The sequence below is a fragment of the Hemicordylus capensis genome, chromosome 3 (genome assembly GCF_027244095.1).
Source record: "Hemicordylus capensis ecotype Gifberg chromosome 3, rHemCap1.1.pri, whole genome shotgun sequence".
NCBI classification, from domain to species: Eukaryota; Metazoa; Chordata; class Lepidosauria; order Squamata; family Cordylidae; genus Hemicordylus; species Hemicordylus capensis.
This window is the reverse complement of record NC_069659.1, coordinates 92,147,501-92,173,064: the sequence shown is the minus strand read 5'-3', so window position 1 is coordinate 92,173,064 and position 25,564 is coordinate 92,147,501. Positions and strand designations below refer to the sequence as shown.

General features: G+C 42.3%; 1 protein-coding gene across 10 annotated transcripts in view; it reads right to left on the bottom strand.

Moving 5' to 3' along the window:
* The window catches only part of KCNJ15 (potassium inwardly rectifying channel subfamily J member 15), a 65,591-nt gene that overhangs the window by 37,208 nt on the left and 2,819 nt on the right, over positions 1-25,564 (bottom strand). For 2 of the 10 annotated variants that reach the window (XR_008320452.1, XR_008320453.1), the window contains exons 2-5: positions 7,298-7,439; positions 5,034-5,237; positions 4,845-4,916; positions 2,952-3,086 (exon numbers count right to left, since the gene is read on the bottom strand). The exons of 1 other annotated variant lie outside the window; for it this stretch is intronic. The gene's annotated coding sequence lies outside the window, so the exon portion shown is untranslated. Of the gene's footprint in view, positions 1-2,951; positions 3,087-3,240; positions 3,427-4,844; positions 4,917-5,033; positions 5,238-6,916; positions 6,957-7,297; positions 7,440-17,459; positions 17,525-25,564 lie in introns of those variants that run through there. 7 more of the 10 variants (XM_053313140.1, XM_053313143.1, XM_053313139.1 and 4 more) reach the window with 6 other exon arrangements.

Here is a 25,564-nt window from a genome sequence, read left to right as displayed (position 1 = left end):
AGTCACTGTGTTCCTCAGCCTAACCCACCTCACAGAATGGGTGTGATGACAAAAGTGGGGAGCCATGCTTATCTCCTGAATTCCTTGGAGGAAGATGAAATAAAAGTGTGATATTGACAGCTAAATCCAAAGGACAATCACATCTTGAACAAAACCCATCCACCAAGACTGCAAGATACCTTGATGCCCCTAAACAGAGCAGAGAGCACAATCCAGATAAAGCAAATTTGACTCAAAAGAGAGAGTTAGCATCTCCTTCTCAGGCCAGTGGAGCCTCAAAGGGTGTCCTTTGGCTGGATTATGCCCATACATTGCACTTATGCACATGCTGTTACATTTGACTCAGTTAAGATCAGGCAGAACACATGAGACAGTTGAAGTCAATTGTACAATACATAAAACCAGAGCCAGCAGAGGACATCATGGCCCAATCATCATCCAGGCATTATTTCCCACATAGATGGATTTAAAACTAATTAAACTGGGCTGGTGCTTCACATTAGATCTGTCAGGAGTCTCTGTCTTTGCTTATGCTATTGCTAGTGTCATTAATGTATTTGTAGACTAGTATTTTCCTTTAATGGTAAAGTGAATGACTTCTTGCTGACCAGTATGGTACTAGGCAAAATGGAAACATCCAGAGAGAAAGAGAGGCTCAAAGGGAGGAAATCATAAGTATGCTGAAAAATTTCCATCTGCATTTGAAAAATAAGAAAGAAATCCAAAAACAGGAAGATGAAGACCTGTGCATTTGTGCTGCTCTTTTGCTGCAGAGGACGGTAACAGCAGAAGGGCAGGGGACACATGCAAGCCCTCAGTGTTGATGATTAGTCTGAAGAAAAGAAATCTTAGGTCCTATGTAGGAAGGGAAATTGAGGTTGTTGGACAGTGTGCTTATCAGACACACATCTCCAATTCAAATTTCTTCTTCTTTCAGGATCCTTTAAGCTGTTTGGGAATCTGCTACCTTCACAGCTTAATTGGTCCTTTGAGGGTGCTCAATACTATCTGAGGGAAAAGGACTTTCTCTGATCCAAATTAACCTTCTCCAAGGACTCTTTGAGCTGCAGTTGGGACAAAGCCACCCACTGCTTTCAGTACACAGAAGCAGGGAGAAGTAAGTGTTGGGAATGTGTGCTGTCAGGATGCTTACTTCAATTTCCTCTGAAGTCTCCCATAAAGCACACATTGATGGCAGTAAACAAATTCCTTCCCTATACTATACAGTTCAGATTGGGGTGAAGAACTTGTTGCAAACCCTGAACTGAATTTAGAGGGTGTGCATTTGAACATATGAAGTTGTCATATGCAAATTCAAACCATTTTACATCTACCTCAGTAATGTCTACACTGGCAGAAGCTGTCCAGCGTTCTAGAAAGAAGTCTTTCTGAACTCTACGTGGAGATGCCAGCTAGAGGTTGAATTTACTTATTGTATTTACACTATTACTTATATACCACTTTTCAACGAAAAAGTTCTCAAAGCAGTTTACATAGAAAAATAAATAATAATACTAATTTAAGATGGTTCCCTGTCTGCTAAAGGGCTAACCGTCTAAAGAGCAACATAAGGTGGACAGCAGCAACAGTCACTGGAGGGATGCTTAGAACCAGTTGCTTAGATCCAGTTTAAACCAAAATAATTTCCCTCCCCAAAGCTGCAAAGAGGCCAGACCCACTAAAAGCATAAAGGATCATGGAGCAGAGGGCATTTGGTAGGGGTGTGCACAAACCACGATTCGAGCACAGGTTCGGCACTGCACCAGTTCGGTGCCATAGGGAGGGGAGCAGGAAGTGGGAGCTTTAAGAAATGAGAGTGCAGTTCCTTAACTGCCCTCCACTGTCCCATGCAGCTTTCTGTTGGGGCAGTGCTTGGCCCAAGTACCCCCGCATTGTGCCAGCAGACACATGGTATTTGCACATGCGCAGGCGCCATTTATGTGGTCAGCAACAACATGCCCCCCTCCATAGCACCAGCTTGCACATGTAGTCCACAAATGTGCAGGTGCTATTTGCATAGTCAGCATGTTGTTGCTGACCATACAAATGGTGCCCATGCATCCGCAGGCACCATCTGCATACTGGCACCACACAGGGGTACATGGGCCAAGCACTGCCCCAGCAGGAAGTTGCATGGGGCAGTGGTGCAGGTCCTTACCTGCTCTTCTCTTTCTTAAAGCTCCCTCTACCCACGGTGCCGAACCTGTGCTTGAACTGTGGTTCATGCACACCCCTAGTATTTGGAGTTGGGGAATGCACACCCTGAGCTCATCCGCTGCTAACTGAGCAAAGAGGCATCTTTTTAAAGTAGTGATTTTCTTTACTGAGCAGGGGGAAAGCAACTGGCCCTATACAACCGCAGCATAGCATCCTTCCAGTGGCTGTTGCTCGTGTCTATCTTATGTTTCTTTTTAGATTGTGAGCCCTTTGGCTTTATTTATTTATTTATAATCTTTATTTATTTGTACAAAAACAAAATATTTATTTATCTATCTTTATTCATTTATTTTGATTTTTCTATGTAAACCACTTTGGGAACTTTTGTTGAAAAGCGAACATTGGTTGAAGAGTGGTATATAAAAATTAGTAGTAGTAGTAGTAGTAGTAGTATATACATATTAGTAGTAGTAGTAGTAGTAGTAGTTTCACAAACTGTTCCATACCACTCTGGGAGACAGGGCTGTCCTTAGGGCATGGCAAGCAGAGCGATCGCCCCAGACCCTGCTCTTTTAATCCCTATTAGAATTAACTGGAAGGGGGCCCCACCCTAGCTGATTTGCCCTGGGCCCCGCACCCCTCCAGAGCTCTCTAAGGACAGTCCTGCTGAGAGACAGTTAACCCCCATGTACTGAACTGGAGCATTTACAAATCAATGCCCCGCCTTGGATCAGAATGCTATAATATCATTATGCTATGGAGTGGGAGGGGGAAATACTCCATCATTTACTCACAGTCTTGTATAAACAAAACCTTAAAGTGCTGCTTGAGTCTGTAGTAACTCATTCATGAGTGTTCTTTCTTTCCAATAGGTTAGAACAGCAGGGCAGCAGGCTTCCAGTACTTGACATTTAATGGATTCTGTGAAACTGCAAAATTTGATTTTAACTCTTTAATGCAGAAACTTGTATTTAATATAGCATGCCTCCATATACACACATGTATTTGTGCTAGGGAGATAGAACAGCTTTCTTTCTAAATAGTTTCAGCATTCCAAGATTTTTTTGGTAAGCTTATGTGAAGGGTTTTGTTGTTGTTGTTGTTTTTAAATCCAACATGATTTGAAAACACAGTTTAAGAGTCAGTGTGTAAAATAGTTAACTTTCTGTTGTTCTTGGCTTGGCACCTGCCTGGGCACAGTCTGGTATTTCGAGGTTTAGTTCTCTACTCGTTACCAGAGGGTATAGGCTGTCTGTGTTAGCTAAAGATCTGTCAAGCAATAAAAATGAAGAAACAGCACTATCAGTGAAATCAGAGCAAACAAAAAAAAAAGTTCGGTTCTGCTCGGAGTTGGTGATTGTCATATTTACTCATTTCTTTGCTTGACTAAGCAAGTTTAAAATATCTGATTTAACCTGTTTTAACCAGGATTAGCCACAAAAGCTGAACCTTGTATACATTTGAGTATGTCCAGGCTGTATCTGAAAGTGTGTACAGTCTTGGAGCATATACTGATATGTTTGCTAGAAATCATATATTTCTGAGTTGGTCCAGGACAAATTGGTGAACCTGCTTTGACATTCTAGAACACTTGCTGAGATTTTGGTCTCTTAAGAGCCATTTTACACAGTACACTGAAGGAGGTAGTAGACTGTGGTGGTACAACTCAAGACTGTACCATTTCCGAAAACAGTGAGGGGGGTGTCGTAATCTTTATGATCTTCCTGTGTAAAATGATTCTAGCATGTAGCAGGTTAGCAGATCAGGGAGTGAGTGATATTAAACCATTTTTCATAAAGTGCTGGTTATCCACATTAAGGAAAATTATGTGGGGCGGTATTCAAAATTATTGCCTTCCAATTACACTGTGAAGTGATACAGTCCCTGATTCTACTTCAGTCTCACACTCATTCTGTGTATTGTATAGGGTGGCTCTTACACATTTGCCTAGACACATCAAGATGTGATGAGTGTTCAGGAAACAAACACACAGGCATGCACACACACACACACACACACACACACACACATCCCAGGACCAAACAAAATATGTGTATTGTTCAAGCCACCAACTCTTGTTTTTGTCCCCAGCCCCCAATAGAACTTCACTTTATAAAAGTGAGGCCAGGCCAAAGCATACTAACAAAACGTCGTTACATTTTAAAAAAAATTAAAGTGGATTAGTTAGCTTTTGTCACTTGTGTAAGTGTATCAAAAGCCCCCAACAGAATACTAATGGTACAATTCAGCAATATTAAGAGCTCTAGAGATCCCATTAATTTCCAAGTGGGAAATACAAGCACATGCTTAACTCTTCCATAGAGATTAGTGGGAACTTAACATTGATTGTTCAATAAGATATTTATCTCAATGCATTCTGTTTACAAATGCCTTTAAAATGTTCCAGTCAAGTTAAGAATTACAGCAACTAAGCTGATTTTTTTTAAAGCAAAGAGGAGCAGAAAAGCAGCACCAGGATCTGCTGAACCGAATAAACATTTGGAAACTCTTTTTAAAAAAAAAACCCATCCCCACCAAAAATACAAAAAATAAACACTTCCAAAGCAAAGTTCTGGAGTTCACCATCATCACCACCCAGAAGCATATCAAAATATTAGTTATACCTGTGAAGTATCACATCATTAGGCTAAAGCCTTGCAGCTTTTGCCTTTCCATCAATTCCATACCTTTATTTTTCTTTCGTAGACAGAATCTCATCAGCATTCAGCAGCCTTTCCTTCCCAGGTATTTTGAGTAACCTTCAAAGGGTTAAATTAATTAGTTAAGGTAAGCCATAATTATCAGCTTTGCATTTCTATGCAGTTTTTCAACTATCACTAAGGAACTATGCATTTCTTTTTATAATTTCCTCTTACCTGTAAAGGAGCAAAGTTCAAATTCCTTTCTTGAAGTTTCTCTCATGACAAGCTGGATGGTCCTTCATCAGAGATTGTGTGCCCTTCAGGTAATGTATATATGTCTGCTTCTGAAAGCCCTCCTCCCCCTCGACTGGAACCCCAAGACTCCTTGTCCTCGCTGTCAGTCAGAAACAAGTTAGTAAGAGTCTGAGTTGGAATTACCTGAACGAGGAAACCAGAGGGAGGGAAGGAATCTGAGAGGAGACTTTGTGATGTCAGCAGTATGTCTTAAGGAAACCTACAGCAAAGACCAGTAAACTGTATAACTCCATAGAATTCAACACACTGTTATGAACTAAGCCAATGCCCACTTAAAAAGAAACTGATGTACTTTTAGAGAATGTCAGTTAATCTTTGAAGAAACTTGATCAAAGTCCCTTCAAGATCTTGTTGCCCAGATAAACAAGGTAAAAATGCTTTGAATAAATTTTGATATTATTCTTTTTTTAAAAATGCCAAATATCCCTTTCCTTTAAGAGAACTGCAGGTTGATTCCGGAACAAATACACAGCAGGTCTAGTTTATTGTACTGATCTTGCAATAACCATTGTCAGAGATGATATCCCAGAATATCAGTGTTTTCAAGCTGATTACTTGCACCACTGTTTCTTTCTGTAAAATACAGTGGCTTTTCCTTTGTTATTTACAAGGCATCAGCATTAACCATGGGGAAACACTGAGTATAAAGAGAGCCATGTTGTGTCACCCTTAATGGTTCCAGTATGCCTAAGGCACTATGGGTATGGATGGAAGTTCCATAAATAAATCAGTAAAATGCAGAATGAAAAGAAAGACAATCATAATTTTAAAACATCATTCTGCTACCTCTGGAATATCGTTCACTGATACTACTATTACTACTACTACTACTAATAATAATAATAATAATATTTATATACTGCTTTTCAACAAAAGTTCCCAAAGTAGTTTATCAAGAAATAAAAATAAATAAATAAAATGGCTCCTTTCCCCCAAAGGGCTCACAATCTAAAAAACAAAACAAAACATAAGATAGACACCAGCAACATACACTAGAGGGATGCTGTGCTGGGGATGGATAAGGCCAGTTGCTCTCCCCCTGCTCAATAAAGAGAATCACCACTTTTAAAAGGTGCCTCTTTGCTCATTTAGCAGGGGGAGAGCAACTATACACATCCTTCTCATGTCCTGCCTCCAAAAATCATGTCACTGTAATCATGTAATCCTGTCCAGAACCAAGCTCTGTTTTTAAAAGGATCTCATAACACAAGAGAAATCATGGTATTTGTAGTCCTGGGAGTTTAGAGGAGCTTAATATGTCCTTTATATGAAAGAGAAGAATTATGCTAGCAAAATACCAGTTCTTTCCCAAACAGCATCAGCAAGAAGACATTAATAATGTCATCAATATGCAACCATAGGAACCCAGAGGTCTGGAATACTTCTGTTCACACGGTTAAATATGTAGGCTGTGCCAAAACACAGTAACTGCCATAAATTTAAGCAAATTGTGTTTTTTTGGACAGAAACAAAAGGATTGACAAAACTTACACATGTTCTTCATGCAACCCATCACTGAACAGCACTGAGTGTCTCATCTGGATGTAGTGGTAGTGGTAAAAGCAAGAGGGCCACAGCATAAGCAGCTCTTTATAAAGATGTTCAAATGGAAGTCTTCTTCGCGCCACCTGGCTTCAGAATTTTGTGGTGTTTCCAAAACACCATTATATAATGCATCACATTTCTCCAAATGTATCTCAGAGTCAGAGCACACATGACAGCCTACCGCAGGAAAGCTGCTTTAAATTGTTCCAAATAGCGGCTATCTCCACATGACAACCTGTTTATGTTTAGTGGCTTACCACATGGATGGGGAGATTTTCTCTGTACCACCACATTTTCCTTAGCCCTTCCCCTTCACAAACATCTACAGTGGTGTGGGAGTCACTTTCTTATCATCCAGTCACATCTGGTTGTAGTATATGTCTGAAAACCAGAAACAAGTGGTCAGGGCCAATCGTGTGGGATTTCTTTCCCTGGCTGGGAAGAAGAGCAGCAATCAGGTGGGAAAAGCCTGCCTGATTGGCAGTGCTTTTCTGGCAGCCATGTGGAATCACACCCCATGAAAACAGAACTCATCCTGATGCTTTGAATATGTGTGAAGGGGGCTTTTTTCTTTTTGAATGTTCCCAATGCAGTGGTGCAGAGAAAATCTCCTAATCTGTTGTATACAAATGACTTACCTGTGGAAACAGCCCTCACATGAAGTAATCACACGTGGCCTCCACATCAGGGGGTACATTGTACATGTCAACAGAGTGTACAAATTAGTCCATCTCACACCGTTTTAATGTGTTTATCTGGAATCCTTTACTATGATAAAAGCTGCATACGATGCAATATAATATGCAGCAAAGTAAGGGGGAAAACAGGAAATAACATAAGTTGAAGTGAAGAACAAAGATAGTAACTAGTAAGTAGCTCCAACTAGTTTACAGTGATATGTTACAGCTCCACCTATGACTGGAGGATTTGTTCATATTGCTGACTTCTATGTAGGTTTAATTCCATTCATATGCTATTATAGAGTGCACATCTTCTAGGAGTGTGCAAACAAGTTCTAAACTGAACTGGTTTGATGTCGAACTGGTTTAGATCAAAAGTTCGACCACAAACCGAACACCCCCCCCCCGGTTTGAGGGTTCGGTGAGCAATTTTAAAAAAACATTAATTTTATTTAATTATTTCTTAAACTTACCCACTCCGGGGGCTTCTCCAAGGTGGCGAGGGGGTCCATGAAGGTTCCCTCTTCCATGCTGGCCTCCTGGGGAGTTAAAACTTGCCCGGTTCGGGCATCTTCAGTCCTTTCTAGGCCTATTCCCTGGTGTGGTGGCCATTTTGGAGGCTGCTGCACCTGTGCAGTAGGACCCTGTGTGTGGCCTGGATCATGACCCAGCCACACAGGGTCTCACTGCGCAGGCGCAGCAGCCTCCAAAATGGCCACTGTGCCAGGGAATAGGCCCGGAAAGGGCCAACGACACCCGAACTGGCCAAGTTTTAACTCCCCAGGAGGCTGGCTGGGGGAGGGGGAACCTCCATGGACCCCGCCCCCCGGGCCACCTTGGAGAAGCCCCCAGAGGAGGTAAGTTTAAAAATTATATATATATATATATATATATATATATATATATATATATATATATATATACACACACACACACACACACACACACACACACTTATTATTATTATTATTATTTTACATTTTATATCCCGCTCTTCTGCTCATCCAACCCCCCCGGACTGGACCAAACCTGGAGTGGGGGGTTTGAAGGCAGCCAAAACCAAACTGGGCCAGGTGGTTTTGTGTGCATCCCTAACATTTTCCCTGAACATTAAGCATTAAGGCAACTTTTTCAAGACTTATTCACACAATCATCAGAATCCAAAGGACAGCTCAGAGAGCACAACACATGTCCTACTGCTTTTCTGGGGTCGGGGGGTGGGATGTTACCATTGCAGCCTTCCATGCCCTACATAACATAACCAGCTCTTGAAGTTCAGGGGACCATTTGGAACAGTTTGTGGCACAGCATGTGAAGATATAGCTGGAAGTGGGGGAGAGAATTCACCCCCCCACACACAAAACCCATTATGCACAGAATACTGCCTTATGTTCCTGTGTGAAACTGTTTGGATATTAGTCACTATGTTTCAGACACATATGCCAGTGTGGTTTAGTGGTTAGTGTGTTGGACTAAGACAGGGGAGACCTGAGTTCAAATTCCCACTCATCCATGAAACTCAATGGATTACTCTGGGCCAGTCACACATCTCTCAGCCTAACCTAACTCACAGGGTTGTTGTGAAAATAAACATAAACATGTACCGATCTGGGCTCCTTGGATGAAGTGCGGGAATGAAATGAAATGAAATGAAATGAAATGAAACTAACTAACTAACTAACTAACTAACTAAATAAATACGGTTTATCTGTACACCTAAAATGTAATGTAAATCTGCTTGCAAACACATTTATCATACAGACAAAATTACTAGCGAGCAGTTATTGGCTGCAGCTTTCTGTCAAGAGGAGTAAATAGCAAGCCTGGATATCCACTGCATAAAGAGTTAAGTTAAGCAGCTGACAAAGGACAGTCTACCATCCTTTGAGGCGATATGCCCTCTGCAGCAGCATTATCCTCAGAACCACTCCACCCCTGCTTGCAAGCATGCAGAGTCTCTGTGGTTCGAATGACTGCATCACTGCTGCAGCAACCCAGCTCCCTTGATTTCCAATGGGAATTGCATTGCTGTGATGACAATGCTTTGCTTAGGAGCCATGGAGGCACTGACCACCTTTGGACATAGCGTGAAACCTTGGGTAGATGAACCTGTGGTTAATCTGTGAGCCTGGGAATCATCCCACAGATGATCACTGAGCTGCAGTTTTGCTGCCTCTGGTTTGTGGGCAGAGGGGCCCCTCCATCTTCCTAGTCCGCTGAGGTCACATCCCAGCAAGCTTCAGAGTGCTCATGAAGTTCAGAGAGTGAACAAGGTTTCAAGACATTGGTAGAGCGGCAATCATTGGCCATGGTCTTTAAGGGGGCATGCCCAGTCCAATCATGCCTTTTCAGCATTGATCGGCTGCCCTTGGCAGGCAGGCAACCTTAATAATTAAACCCACTCCTCACAACACTTGCTCCATTGCCCTTGCAAAGGCCCCGCAGCCATACAGTCTCTCACAAGCACAACTACTGGTATTGGGGGATGCAGAGGGGAAGTAGTTTTCTGTTACTCCTGTTAGGGGTGAAAGGGCAAAAAAGTATTCACAAGAGGGGAAGTATTTATTGGGAGGGCAAAGGAAATGCATCCTCCTTGTCAAGGTATGAGGTTGATGTTCCTATACATCAAGATATACACCCCATCAAAAGCAATGCAGTGCAGAGGAACCATATCCAGATGTGAATATGGTTACTCTACATGTTATTTTTAAATGGAATGTGGATTTGAGGGAGTGTTGGCTTTGGCATTGAGGATGAGCTCCCTCTTCTCCCACTCAAAGCAATAGCAAGTCCAAGGAATAAGGGCTTGTTTATTATTTATCATTTATTCATTTAAACTATTTAGATCCAGCCTTTCCATCCCATAAACATGTGCCATCCAAGGTGGCTTACGATCCATATAATTTTAAAAACAGTGGCTGACATCCTGACTAACAGAGCATGTGCACTCGGTGGGTCTGTGAGGGCATGACAGGAGCCTTCACACAACTCCCACTTTCCCCCTGCACACACACTGCACACACACTGTTGTGCAAGAACCCTTAGAATCTGGAGCACTCCCACTGTCTGGGGCATGTCCCATAGAAGGGACATCCCTACATTTAAGATAGGCAGACCCACAAAAGTACTGTTGTCAATGTAATTCTGGTATTTACTTAATTCCTTCATTTTATAAATTTATGTGCCATCCTTCAGTATAAAACTCTCAAGATAGCATTATCTTGGTAGAAAGCAACAAATCACGACAAATATCTGAAGTGTGCTTCCACACTTCCTGTGTTGTGACACCGCAGTCCCTATGCTGACAGAAGGGTGCCGTTTACATTTCCAATGCCTTGTTTTGAATTTAATTGCTGTGATATAGTGCTATGATGTTGTATATCCCGCGTTAAGAAGTTGCTGTTTTTTCAGGTTGTTAGTTTTCATGAGACTGCTCCCCCTGTTGTTTACGTTTTGAAAGCGATTTGCCTGAATGGAAGCATTTTGCTGCTGTTGAGTGGCTAATCTGGAAAGCACCCAGAAGACTGCAACAACAGTTAACACCAGTGAAAAAACATGTGGAATTCTGTCTTAGCTTTGCATCACAAGTCTTTGCATCACTTCCAAAAGTCTTAGCTTTGCATCACAAAGGTGCCAAGTGAGTTTCTCTGGAGAGGTCATTTCAAATATAACAAAAAAAGCCCTCTTTTAGTCACCATCCATCTAAATTCTGATGGTAAGTAAAAAGTAAACTTGTGCCTTCGAGTCGGTGTTGACTCCTGGGTGCTTTCCAGATTAGGCCTTGCAAAAGGATCATGTTGGATCTCGGAAGTGTGCTTTCACACTTCTTGCATTGTGACACCACAGTCCCTACATGGACAGCAGGGTGCGGTTCACATTGCCAATGCCTTGTCTCAAATTTAATCACTGTGATATAGAGCTTGGATGTCATATATCCAGCATAAGGAAGCTGCTATTTTTTCAGGTTGTTAGTTGCTGTGAGACTGCTCCCCCTGCTGTTTATGTTTTCAATGTGACTTGCCTGAATGGAGGTATTTTGCTGCTATTGAGCAGCTAGTGTGGAAAACACCTTGGTGACCACAGAGCCATGTGGTTTTCTTTGGTAGAATACAGGAGGGGTTTACCATTGCCATCTCCCTCACAATATGAGATGATGCCTTTCAGCATCTTCCTATATCACTGTTGCCAAATAGAGGTGTTTCCCATAGTCTGGGAAACATACCAACAGGGATTCGAACCAGCAACCTCTTGCTCCCTAGGCACGTAACTTCCCCACTGCACCATTCTGGTGGTGGGGGTACCTAGAAGAGGACTGCTAATGAATAATGCAAGGTATGGTCAGTTTCAAGTGGTAGAAGGTGGCCCTATAGGTATCATATCCAGGTCCCAAGTTGTTTAGGACTTCAAAAATTAACCACTAGGGCTGTGCAGTCCTGTTAGTTTGACAGGCATGCTGGACCCAGTATGATCTCTGTCAGGCATGACTGGAATGAGTTCAGACTTGACAGATGAGTCAAATCCATTTATAGTAATATAGCAATTTGCCATTATACAAAGGCCACCATGAAACAAGAAAACAAGACTTACACATTGCGCACTTGGAAGCATTGCATACTGTACAATATCCTTTAACAAAAACAGCAGCTTATCTTGAAAAGAATATCTCATCTATGAAACCAACAGTGGATGGGTATACTTTGCACAGAGCTCTTTGTACATTTCATATTCAAATATAAAATGGGCAAGATCTGCAATGGACTGGAGACTGCAAAAGCACACTAGGAACATAGAAAGCTTCCTTATACCGAGTCAGACCACTGGTCTAGCTAGCTCAGTATTGTCTGCACAGACTGCCAGCAGCTTCTCCGAGATTGCAGGCAGGAGTCTTTCTCAGCCCTACCTGGAGATGCCAAGGCTTTTCCCAGAGTGACCCCACCCTATGGGGAATATCTTACAGTGCTTACACATGTCTACCATTCAAATGTAAGCCAGGGTGAACCCTGCTTAGCAAAGGGGATGATTCATGCTTGCCACCACAAGACAACCATTTTCAGTGGGCAAGGAGGACATGGAGGGAAGGCAAGATTGAGCTTACTAGGTCAACATGTGGGATGCACTGCTCATGTGCTTGCATGATCCTGCTGCTCCCAGCAGCACTGATCTCTGGAGGCCAGAAAAAAAAAATCCTGGCCTCCAGGAATCCCAAAATGCACCATGAGAGCAGCATGGTACATTGGGGGATTCCCCTGTGAGGCAGGTGCTCTAGGCACCCAACTCTATGGGCTACATGCAGCCAGAGCATACACACAATCCTGGCCTGACAGACTTATACCCTCTAACCCAGGTTAAAGGCCGAGTTAAAAACCTGGGCTTCTGGGGGAGGTAATGCCAGGATTGGCCTTGATCCCAACACTGCACATGAGCAGTCCAACACAGCCTCTGTTTCTTTTAGGGATTCCCCTAATTCAGCCCTCCTGCTCTGCAAGAGGATGAATAATTAACTGGGCTTTGGAAAAGGCTGTTCTTAGCTTCACATCAGTTAGCTCCCTTACATAAATAGTAGAGACATACATGAACCAGTTTGGAAGGTCTGGCATTCAGCCGAAGCAGTGGAGGGGTATCTTTAAGGAGCGGGATCGGTGCGCATGCGCACGTCACACACGCCACTTCCAGGAGGACCCTGACCGGCGTGGCAAGGAGGTACGCTGCCACCCTGCACCAGTGATTTTTGTCACAGTGCCAGCGGGGGGAACCGCTTGCAACCAGTGGTGTGGGAGGAAGTAAGAGCACCCTCCTCGGGCCTTAAAGGTAACCTTTCCGGCACTGAACCGGCCTAGATGCGGTTCATGCACATCCCTAATAAATAGATATAGCATAGATAGGTAGAAAATATGTATATAAGATGGGTTTGACTTACATTCTCTTATCTCAGCTGTTTGCACCTGCTTCTCAAGAGACCTTGCAATATGACATACTTGGCCCTATCATAGACTTAGAAAAGGAGCTGACAGACCTGTAACTGAAACAGTCAGTTGCATTTTATATCTCCATGATCTGTGGCCCATCTCTTCAAAAGCAGATATTGTATATGTAGGTAAAGGTAAATGTAAAGTTGTGCCCTCGAGTCGGTGTCGACTCTTGTGACCACAGAGCCCTGTAGTTTTCTTTGGTAGAATACAGGAGGGGTTCACCATTGCCTCCTCCCGCGCAGTATGAGATGATGCCTTTCAGAATCTTCCTATATAACTGCTGCCCAATATAGGTGTTTCCCATAGTCTGGGAAACATACCAGCGGGGATTCAAACCAGCAACCTCTTGTTCCTTAGGCAAGTTACTTCCCCACTGCGCCATAAGGTGGCTGTATATGAAGGTAATAAACTAAAATAATCTTCACCTAAAATAAATGGCTTAAACAAGCCTACAAGTGCCTCATTTTTTAACACCATGATCTCTACCTCAGTATGGATGGTTGCTAATTTGATTGACGTTGGAATTGACAACCGTCTGCAAATAAGTTTGTTCTACACTCTTTCTAACAGATTTGAATTTGCAGCAGCCCATGGTGAGGCACTGCATAATATCTGGGGAGAACTCTTGATCTGTATAATATAAGGTTCCCACCCCTTCGTTCAATAGAAACCAAGAAGACCATTAAGTATTCTTTCCCCCAATAAGGCAGTCAACCTTTGGTTCAGAGTGGAGTTTGGGCACCTCCAACTCTGGTTCTGCAGTTCCAGCATTACAGCCAAACACTGGCACCACAGTTTCAGCTCCACAGAACTGGGAGGAAGCTCCTCCCTCACTCCGACCCAATAGGCTATGCGGGCTGTCCTCTCGAGAAGGAAGCCTGTGCAACCAGTTCCCCTGCCTCTCTGCAGTCCTGCTGCTGAGAGGCAGCTGCAGAGAGGCAGCTCTCCTGCGCATCTGAAAGTAGAGTGGGGATAGGGGTAGGGGTGTGGAACCACAGTTCCACATAACATCTGAAGGGGGCCACTGTGTGCCACAAAGAGCAGGGAGGGTGCAAAACTGTGGGTCCATTGGATCTGCGGTTCTGCATTACATCTGAAGGGGGCCTCTGTGCGGTCTTCCAGTACAAGTTCTATTAACATCTTCAAACTCTGAAGTCAGTTCTTTAGAGGGAGGGCAATAATGTCCAGAACAGGTTGAACACCACCTGGTTTCATTCAAATAAAAGTAAGAAAGTTTTTTTCACTTTTCACTGAAAGATTAAATTGGCATGTTTGTTTAAATGACATTGTGAGAACAGACTGATTAAGCTGCCTCTGGTTGTAATAGTTTGTGTAATGTTTTACACAAAGTAGATTCCCTTTGACTTTTAACTGAAAATTATAATATTTTGATTAATTTATATATGGCAGCATACCAGTTATGTAATTGTTTCCACACATGTCCACATCCCAAATCAGCTTTATAACTTAAATCTTTCTGAATAATTTTGTGAGTGATTGTTTGGGAGAGGTACTTTAAAACCACTTTATTTTGTCATCAGAATCCCTTAGGGCTTAAATACACACAATCATTTTCCATTTTATTTTGCTGTGGCAATCTAGTTGTGGGATTTTATTTTATTTTATTTTATTACACACGTTCAAATCACTCACCAAGTTATTCAGAGAGATTTAAGATATAAAGCTGATTTCAGCTGTGATCTGGATATGTGTCAAAACAATTGCACAACTGGGGCTTAAGAACTGGTTGCTCTTTAGGCACCTGCTCTTGTCAACCTGCTGCAACAGCCATCTTGTCAACTTGAGAAAAACCTAGGTAGAGCAGCTGAAAGTAGGATTGTGTTCACCATCTGACCTGTAGGATCATTTGGTTTCATTAGCTGACATGCTGCACAGCCCACCACCTCAGCCCACCACCTCTGTAACTCTCCACCCAGGGCTGTTCTGAAGCAGCCATGAGTGTAGCCAGAACTGAGTGGTTGTATGCACAGAACACAGGCCTGCCAACTGATGGGGCCAGGAGGCCTGGAGGCCACTATTTGGAGGGCCCGTGTTCTGGGTACACATCCACTTAGTTCTGGCTATGCCCCTGCTGATGAGTGCATCATTTGAGACTGCACCAAACTGCCAAGTAAGCACAATCCATTAAGTTGCTGCTCCCAATTTTCTTCTCATAACAACCCTGTGAAGTAGGTTAGGCTGAGAGAGAAGTGACTGGCCCAGAGTCAACCAGCAAGTATCATGGCTGAATGGGGATTTGAAGTCGGGTCTCCCTGGTCCTAGTCCAGCACTCTAACCACTACACCACGCTGGCTCCCACATTTCCTCTTCTGTTCCATATTATTGGTGGGCTGGGAACACATAGGAACATAGGAAGTTGCTATATACTGAGTCAGACCATAAGTCCATCTAGCTCAGAATTGTCTACACAGACTGGCGGTGGCTTCTCCAAGGCTGCAGGCAGAAATCTCTCTCAGCCCTATCTTGGAGATGCCAGGGAGGGAACTTGGAACCTAGATGCCCTTCCCAGAGTGGCTCCATCCCTTGAAGGGAATTTCTTACAGCGCTCACACATCTAGTCTCCCATTCATATGCAACCAGGGTGGACCCTGCTTAGCTAAGGAGACAAGTCATGCTTGCTACCATAAGACCAGTGTAACCCACACTTAAGCAGGTTACACAGATTGACTTTTATTAGAGAATGTTTAGCGTATGGTTTACAAAAGCAACAGTGAATAGAATTTCCCGATAAAACTTTATAGACATCTATAGATTGCTTTACTTTGCTTTAGATTACTACAGTGAACAATGTGCTATTATTTGGAAATAATTTCTAGAGGCCAATAAAGAGGTCACTGATCTTGCTATTGTCCTCATTAAAATATCAGATAAGGAGAACTGGGAAGAGAAAGCATTTTTCTACACTTTTCAGGCTAGATTGATAGACATTAATGGCCCAATCCACCAGAAACATCTCGTCTTTGAGCTCCACTGGCATGAACATGAACTTGGCTGTGCAAGAACACAAATGTATCTTCATGCATAGCTAGTTTATTTCTATGTTGTATGTGTAGAAGATATCCCCACTGACCTAATTCTATGCCATACTACTTCTATACTATCTACATTCCATAAAACAATGCTACATGTTATTAGGAATGCTTACTAACTTCTCTCATCTGAATTTCTTCTTGGATTGGGGGGCACTGATTGCCTGGTCTTGTCTGCAAAGTGACACGGATGTGTTAGCAAACTGCTATTCTTCCAGGTTTTATTTCTGAACTGTATAGAGACCACTGTGCATACATACTTTACCGTGTTTTGTAATTGCTTATGTTGATTTGTGTCTTTCTCCTCCTTCCCAGTTAACAGTGCAAACCAGGATTTGCACACTGTCTGGCTTTTGGGAGGAGGAATTCTCCAAAGTGCCCTTTCTACTCTCTCGTAGTGCATTATAGGCGCGGGTGTTGCCTCAGAGTAGGGGAAGGAAGGAAGTTTATTCATTCCCCACCTCCCCATATCAGTGGGAGCCAAAAGCCTGAGCCCCTCTCCGGGAGAGTGTCAGGCTCACAAACCCAGTCCCGACTGATCTGCTCATCCTCGGCAGCCTCTGCCTTAAATAAATCCCTGCATCTTGGATACTCCTCCCCATTTTTGGCCAGCTCCATCTTCCCTGGCCAGGCACATGTCCTGGACACCCAATCCCTGGCCTCCAGAGGGGGCTTATTCCCCAACTCCACCCCCTGCCTTATCATTCCTCCAGCTGCTTGCAGCTGTGGAGCTGCTTTCCTGGCTAGCCTCTCTCCACCAATCTGCTGCCTCTTGGCCGACACCTGCCCATCCCCCGGCAGCTGTGGCATGTCTCTCTAAATCCTCTCTGGCTTCTGAGAGGTAATTGCCAGGGCTGTCCTGGCATCTGGAGCCCCTGGCTTGTCTGGGCACTCTACTGGCTAGCCGGGCACACCTCCCTGTCTCAGGGAGGAGGGGAGGAAACCCCAACACACACATTGATGAACAGCACAAAAGAGCATCTTAGTTGATGATGCTCACCATTATTTTGTGCTCTTGTAGCTTTGCATTTTTTAAGCCACACTGAGAAAAGGCCATAAGGAAGGAAGGATGAGATACAATATCTTTAAATAGTTACATACATAAGTTGCATCAGTCCTTTTTATGCTGTGTTTCATCAGTGCACACAAGTATATGTGTCAGTAATCTAGATGTGGAGAAGAAGACACAATGAACAGAAGGAAAAGAAAAATTGCAAAAGACAGCACATGTACCAATTCAGTATTACTTTTAGAAATTCTTCATGTTAAATCAGAGAGAAGAAGGACCAGAACACAGTGCGGGGGGGGGGGGGGACCCATGCAACTATAATGGGGAATGGGAAAGATCTGGTCATCACTGTTTGTTCTGATTAACACCTTAATCCTCACCTTAAAACACCCCTGGTGCCAATGGAGTCAATATTGCACAAGCCCCTCATTATATCACTGTTGTTCTAATGCAGCAATTCTAAGAAACAAAGCAAGAAGGACAGCAATAGAAGGAAGGATGCTATGTGAATGATTCAAAAACCACAAGAAAAGTTTGCACCAGTTTGATGAATAGCAGTGAATGAGAAGGAAGGCCTTAGTGCTAAGCAGTTCCCACAAGCACTGGGCATTTGACTGCTAAGAATTATTGGGTCTAATGCCTAGTCAAATATTTGCAACCTCCAAGCTAGATAATCTTGCACATTGTTGTCTCCATCCCCTCCCTGCTTTCTTGTTCCTGTGCCAGAGGCTCCAGCACTGGTGTAAAAATCTTTGATGGCCACAGGGAGGGATCTACCTGGGCGTGCCTGAATAAATACTGTAACATATTATGAGGAAATGAATCACTAATTTAGCCTAATTTTGTCCAGATTTTACATATCCAAAGAAATATGTTACGGAAGAAAAGAAGACTGCATATTTTCAACTTGCTAAATGTTCAGAGGCAATGAGAAGCAGAAGAAAACAAGAGGTATCCTTTGTTTTCACCAAGGTAAGGCAATTGTCTCTAGCTTTAGACACTAAGCACTTTCAGCTAAGTGAGTTGTCAAATTTTTTCCATTATGACCCTCTATTTTCACATGTTCCCAAATGTTTGACCTTTGGAGAGATTCCCCCCTACCCCATGTTTCCAGGCTAAAGTCAAAGATACACAACATTTGACCAAAATTATTTCAGCAACTGAAGCTTCTGCTTCTGCTAGACCTGTTTTTCTGGCATGCAGGTCATCAAAGGATGAAAAACCATCCTTTGCTTTGGGCAAGTACAATCGGTATACAAATTTGTTTATTTATTTATTTAAAATATTTCTATACGGCCCAAAACTTGTGTCTATGAACTAGAAGTTCAGTTTAGTTATCATGATTAATAGACACAGATAGTTGTGTGCTCCATGAATTTGGCTAATCCCATTTAAAATCCATCTGAGCCTGTGGCCTTGGTGAGTGTTTCATACATTAGCTTTGCCAAGGTTCGCTTAGGCTTTCCTTGCAGACACATGGGCATTGTACTGGAGGGAGGGAAGGAAGGGCCTGCTTTCTTCTTCCTATGACTAGATGAGTGCTATTTAGGGAAGGGAGAGGTTTGGGGGTTGCGGGAGCTGGGTAGGTAGGAAGGAGGAGGTTTGGGAGCTGGGTGAGTGAGGGGGGGTCAGCAGGGAATTCTGCTTTGGATCAGACGTTTATCTGAGCTAGAGAATAATTCAGTAACCTCATAATAATCATCTCCTCTTTGAGGTGAGCATGATAAGCCACCAAAGCTGACATCCAGACCTGGCCCTGGTGAGCAGTGCCAGCATTTCTGCTTTCTGTTAGGGATATGCATTTTTTTTTTTTAACAAAGGGAACCTGAACTAAATATTTAGGGCTCACTCCATTCATTCTCAAGTTCCATTCATTCCAAAATAAATGGGCTGGGAAATGTTTGGAATGAATGGGGACTGAATAGGTATCAATTTTTGGAAGCCCTATTCATTTTCTATTCATCTGTGGACATTTAAAAAGAAAAAAAACCCAATGCCTTTGTTTTAACCACTGCTTCTGTCAGTGGCAGCAGGAGCTGCAATTCACAGCTACCACCTAGAATACTCATTCAACCATGGGATGCAATTAGAAATGGGCAAAATAATTCTAAAAAGTATTTTAAGTACAAAATACAAAAATATTGAAAATAGGTATTTTAGTTACTGCCCACCTCTGGATGCAATGTCACCTGAGTAAAAAAAAATGGCTGCTGCCATGACAAAATGGCAGCCACAAATAAAATGACAATCTGAAGAAGATGATCTTATGGTTTGTTTACCTTAATCAACTTCACTAGGCATGCAAATAATAATTATTAAGTATTATTGATATTATTAATAATAAATATTAATAATAGTTAGCATTTGTATAGCGCTTAAGTGCTTCACTAGAATTATTTCATTGTAGATCTTAAAACAACTGTGTAAGGTAAGAAAGCATTATTATCCCCATTTTGCAGCTGAGGGAACTGAGAGGGGTTGGCAAGCCTAACTGGCCACCTAATGAGTTCATAGCAAGGGTGATATTCAGACCAGGGATTCAGAGCTGATTCTTAGCTGAGTATCTTCACGAATATACTTCACCTACTCTTGGGTATGAGTTCATTTAAAGGGCTTAGAGGAAAAAGAAACAAAATTTCCAGATATCCATCATTGCATCTAACTCTGGTCAGTTTGTTTTTCATAAACAAATTGACTCTTCTCAAGAATAAGTTTGGACTAAGCTCATGAGCAAAATCACGACATAGTCAGAAGTGATGGTGAGGCAGGGGGCTGCCACATGGGTCATGAGATTGCACAGCAGCAAGTTTCTAGAGATGGTTCCCTGCGACATCTGCTTGGGCAAGATGTTACTTGTTATGGTCCAGGAAGAGTGAGTGGGAGAAAAAAAGTGTTTTCAAAGTGCCACTGTTTTATTATACTTAATGCATTTCAGGGGGAAAATCCTTCATCAAGAGCTATTTGAATGGCTCACATGCTCTACTAGGACCTTGTTCATTTGTTTTTAGAGGACCCCCTCCCCGTGCATTAGATTGCCCTTTGTTTTTTGCAGGGGGGAACCTAGAATAAATCAACAAGATCCCAGTAGAGTGTGTGAGCCATTCAGACAGTCCCTGTTGAAGGATTTGCTCCAAAACACGTTGGGCACAATAAAACTGGGGTGTTTTGTGAAAGCTTTTCTCCCAATCATGATTCCTTTTTAACCAGGTGTCCCTCTCCCATCTATATATATAATTCTCCAAGGCATACCCATGGCTAATCCCATGCGTGGCAGCTCTTGCAAGAGTTCACAAGCAGAAGCACTGTGCTTACTGGACAGTGGAGATTCCATATGCAGATAGGGAGGAGGATCCTGTGATGGTTAAGGTCAGTTGGAATGCAGCTGTTATTGGTTGGAAGATGTTCTTGATTGTAGAGGAGAGGAGAGAATATATATATATATATTTCAGGAGAAGGAGGCTAATTGGGTGAATTAGATCAGGAAATAAGATGAACAAGATCTGTTAACTCAGGAAGTAGAGAGAGAGGGAGGGAGGAAGAGAAGGAAGGAAGGAAAGAAAGACAGGGGAAGAGCAAGTGGAGGAGAGAGAAAGAGAGAAAAAGAAGGGAGGGGAAGAGAGAAGGAAGGAAGGGCAAGGGACGGCCTCGAGCCTGTCAGTGGCCTGAGGGGAACGAGTGGTCATGGCAGTGGCAACAGTGAGGAAGGGACCGGCCAACCACTACTTCTGCTGCTCCTACGGGGAGGAGCAGGAGCGGGGCTCAGGTGACGGTGAGGAGGTCTCTGGGGATAGGGGGCTGCAGCTTGGCCAATGGGCACCACAACGCTGCAGTCGTAACCAAGAGGGTTGAGGGGGGAGGAGTAGAGGAGTGACTAAGAGGGGTGAGGGGGATGGAAGCCTCGGGATGGAAAAGGAGGAGCAGGAGTGCAGCTCAGGTGAGGGTGGAGAGATCTCTGAGGTGAGGGGGGCTGTGGCAGGGGATGAGGGGAGCAATCAAGTACTAGCGTGCAGATGCTCTGCACAGGTTAAGCTAGTTTATGATAATTGGCCCTGTCACATTTTTGTCCAAATGACGTTTGATTGCAAAACTTGTTTAAATATCTGTGTTATCACACTGTGTGGCAAAATCCATGTTTACCTAACAGACTGTGGTGATTCTAAAAAGTCCTCTGCAAAATATCCGGTAAATAATATTTCTTGTCATTATCAGCACATATGCCAAAAATAATGAACTGTGTTTATCAGTTTTGACTTACTGAAGTCTGTTAGGATACTATTGTGCAGGGATTTTATAAATGACCTTAAAATGTGCATCTTATCCAGTGGTATCAACACACATTTCCATTAAAGGGAGGAGGGGGTAGAAAAAGTGAAGTTACATCTGAAAGCCTGTTTTTAATTAACCACCACTTCTCCTTTAAATGACCTTGCTGTGTCAAAATATTTCTGCAAATATTGTTTCTGAGATCAGTTACTTATCTCAAACCACTACAAAGACTGACAACAAGGTACTGCATATTAATACTGCAGAGATATCATCTTGTTATTGCAGGGAGGTTTTCCTCCCAAAGGATTTTTAAGTACATTTTACGTGGGGTTTCTAACTATGGGCAAGTTGTCCTCTGGTATGGAGCATTGCCTGGAGAGCAGTTTATATGTATTTAATAAAAATACAATTACAGTGCCTGGAAGTAATTAATCAGGCCTTGTTCATCTATGCACTGAAGATCATTTGCACATCTCTTGAAGTATGAATTGATTTCAAAACCCATGCCAGCACATGCCATTTTGCTGACTAGAGCAGAACACCCAATAGCTCCTCTCCCCTCCCTTCCCCTCTCCTTTTTTCCCCTTGAAAATTACACATCCCCACACCATCTTTCTTAAAAATATTTTCCCCTTCCTTTTCTATTAGGAAGGGGAAAGCAAAAGCAGTGTGGTCCATTTTGCTTTCCTTCCTCTTCAGGCCATCCATGGCAGTGATGCTGGGTGGGCTGCTCTACCACCTTGAAAGCTAGCCCACAGTCTGCCACCTGAGGCAGCCTGCTTCACCCTGCTCCATAGCAGGGCCAGCTCTGTCCATTCCAGTCTTAGAGATCTGTGCATGGTTAAAAACTATATTCACCAGAAATATTTGCCCAGAAGAAGAATATCCTTCTAGTCCTCAGTAGTACATCACTGGCTAATACAAAGCAATAGGGTTTCTAATATTAATAAATGTATTAAAATTATAAATCCCTACATAAAGACAATATACATAAAGGTTTTATGGACTGAGCCCTTGCATTAAATTGCATTAGAGCTAAAATTTAAAGTATTTGTTCCATTAAAATGTGGTGGAATTAGCATATTTAAAGCTGTATTTTGTTTCATGTACAAAAAGGAGACCTTAGAATGATGGCAAACACTAGACCATCAATTAAAATAATAGATGTTTATATTAGTATAAGAAAAACCAACCAAAAGGACAATCTGCTATTCCAGTATCCAAATGACCAAAAATAGATCAAGGATATCTGAATAGACTTGTAAATTTTAAGGAATTGTCATTCTATCCATCTATCTATCCACCACTCAAAACTCAATTTTGAATGATAGAACCACTGTATCAAAGCCAGTGCTAGAAATTCCCAATTGAAAATGTGTATATAAACTGTGATGGTGTTCCAAGTAAGATCCATATATGAGCAAGAAATTGGATTTGTCTTATAAACTGAAGTATAAATTGAAAATGGTGATTGAATTAGCAGCCACTGGAGAAAAATCCTTATTGCTGTAATTTGCTCCTTTGTTCACAATTTTACTTATAGAATCCAGACTTTAAAGCAGATCTTCTGAGCACTTCACCAGAAAATATGTTACAAGGAAAGGAAAACTATAAAGTGCTGAGCTTCTTTTGGATCTGAAAAACAGTTAAGAGAAAAGTGGAGACATACTGCTAAATGGGTGTAGGTATAACCAATTAGTTTCTATACATGAGAGGAAATTCTGAGGTTTGATTAAAATTCTGCTGTGCGGACAAAGACATAGATTCAATTTCTAAGCTGCATTTCAGCTTCTTTTGAATGGAAGCAGTGGGTGACATTTAGACTAAGTTACTCAGTAGCAGTACTTGGGAATTAAGGACTACGAGTCATGCTTGCTACCACAAGACCAGCTCTCCTCTCTGGATCGTTTGGGGCGAAGGTAGGTGCTATTCTGCCTTTCCCCCTCCCGCACTCCTTGCCCCTTGTGCACAACCATGTGCACAGTCATGTGCACGGCCTCGGTATCTTCTAAAATCCAGTCTGTTGGGGAGCAAGAGTAGCTCGAAAGTAAATCATGCATTACATTGTAAATTTGGCAAGAAAGGAATTCAGCAACATCTCTATGTACTCTAATGGGAAGAAGCCGATTAGACTGAAAGAGGATGGTTCACCCTTATTGAAGAAAGGGCCCTGAGACTGCCTTAAAGGTACCAGAGGTTCTTCCAGTAACAATCTGACACAACCCCGCAAGACAGCTGAACCAGAAGGAGGGTCATGTGCTGAAATGCAAGGGCCAGGTGATTGCTTTTATCCTATGAAATTCTGAGAGGAACATTTTAAGAGTGAGGGGAACAAATGGTGAATAGTGTTCTGTAACCACTCTGGTTGTTATAACTTCACTTTCGCATATGCAAATTTGAACATTTTACAGAACTTCAGAAGACACTATTGAGAACTAAAACACTGAAGCCTGAAAGTGACAAGACATGTATTCATGATTTTTAAAAACCCAGTTTTTCTAATCCCATAATATATATGCTTCAAAACACACACACACACACACACACACACACACACACACACACACACCCCCCTAAATGAACTGGAAGTTTGCTTAAAGCAAACTTTTCATTACTGATTAAGGGTGCCTTTTCTGAGTTTAATCCTGCTCCCAGATAAGTCAAATTTAATTCTCAAAATCTGTTTTTAATTCCTAGCAAGTATCTCTATTAGGGCTTAAAGAGTGCAGTGCTTAACCAATATTAAGTTAATTATTAACTAATTTGTGCTAATTAACCAAGATAAAAACTGTGCATGGACAGTGTTTTATCTTGCTCATGGACTGGTTGCATAAACTGCAACCTTCAGGTGGTATTTCAGACTTTATAGCTACTATTTTGGCGGATAGCCAGTTCGAACATCCTGAATTTCTTAGACAGAAAAAGCATGCAAAATGCACATGAATTGTCACATGTAAAGACTGCAGATATTTCTCCTTTGTTGTGTGCACGTGTACTGAAAAACCAAGATTGGTTGTAGCTCTCTTACATATATGTATCACATCTGTACCTCTCATGTATGTACCACAAAACAGACATGTGTATAAGTATCACAGGGGATAATTTACAAATGCTTGTCTAACAAGCAGAAGGTTGCTGGTTCGAATCGCTGCTGGTACTATATCGGGCACACTTGACCTTACTTTATCTTACTGTATCATGCTGTTGCCTACAAGAATGTGCTTTCTATACAGGAATCGAAAACAAAGCCTTGTGCTACCCTTAGAAGGGTTGTAGCTCAGTAGCTGAACATCTGCTTTGAGCATGAGTCTTAGTAGAAGGTCCTAGGTTCAGTCGCTAGCATCTCCAGATAAGGCTAAGAAAGACTCCTGCTTGAAACCCTGAAGTGCAGCTGTCAGTGAAGGCAATACTGACAAAGAAGAACTGACTCAGTATAAGGCACTTCATATGTAAAAACTTACAGAGTTATTATAGCATAGTTTTTCATGGACTAGAGCCTACTTCAGTCAGAGGAAACTCGTAACATTTGAAATCATCTCATTCTCATGCTGTCCAGTTCTCATACTGCTGAACCAGGACAATGAAGTTATGATCTTGCTCAAAGAATAAAGCCTTATATTTTGGAGTGTTTTCCTCACCCAAGGGCAGATTCCTATAACCATTTAGTCCTGCTAACTGAGCAAAGAGGCACCTTTCAAAGTGATGTATTTAGCAAGAAGGGGTGGGGGAGCAACTGTCCCTATCCAACCTCAGCACAGTATCCCTCCAGTGGTTGTTGCTGGTGTCTACCTTATGGTTGTTTGTTAGTTTTTTAGACTGTGAGCCATTTTGAGACTGCTTATTTCTCTGCTGTGTAAACTGCTTTGATAACTTTTTGTTGAATAGCACTATATAAATATTTGTAATGATCATACTTTGCCTACCCCATAAT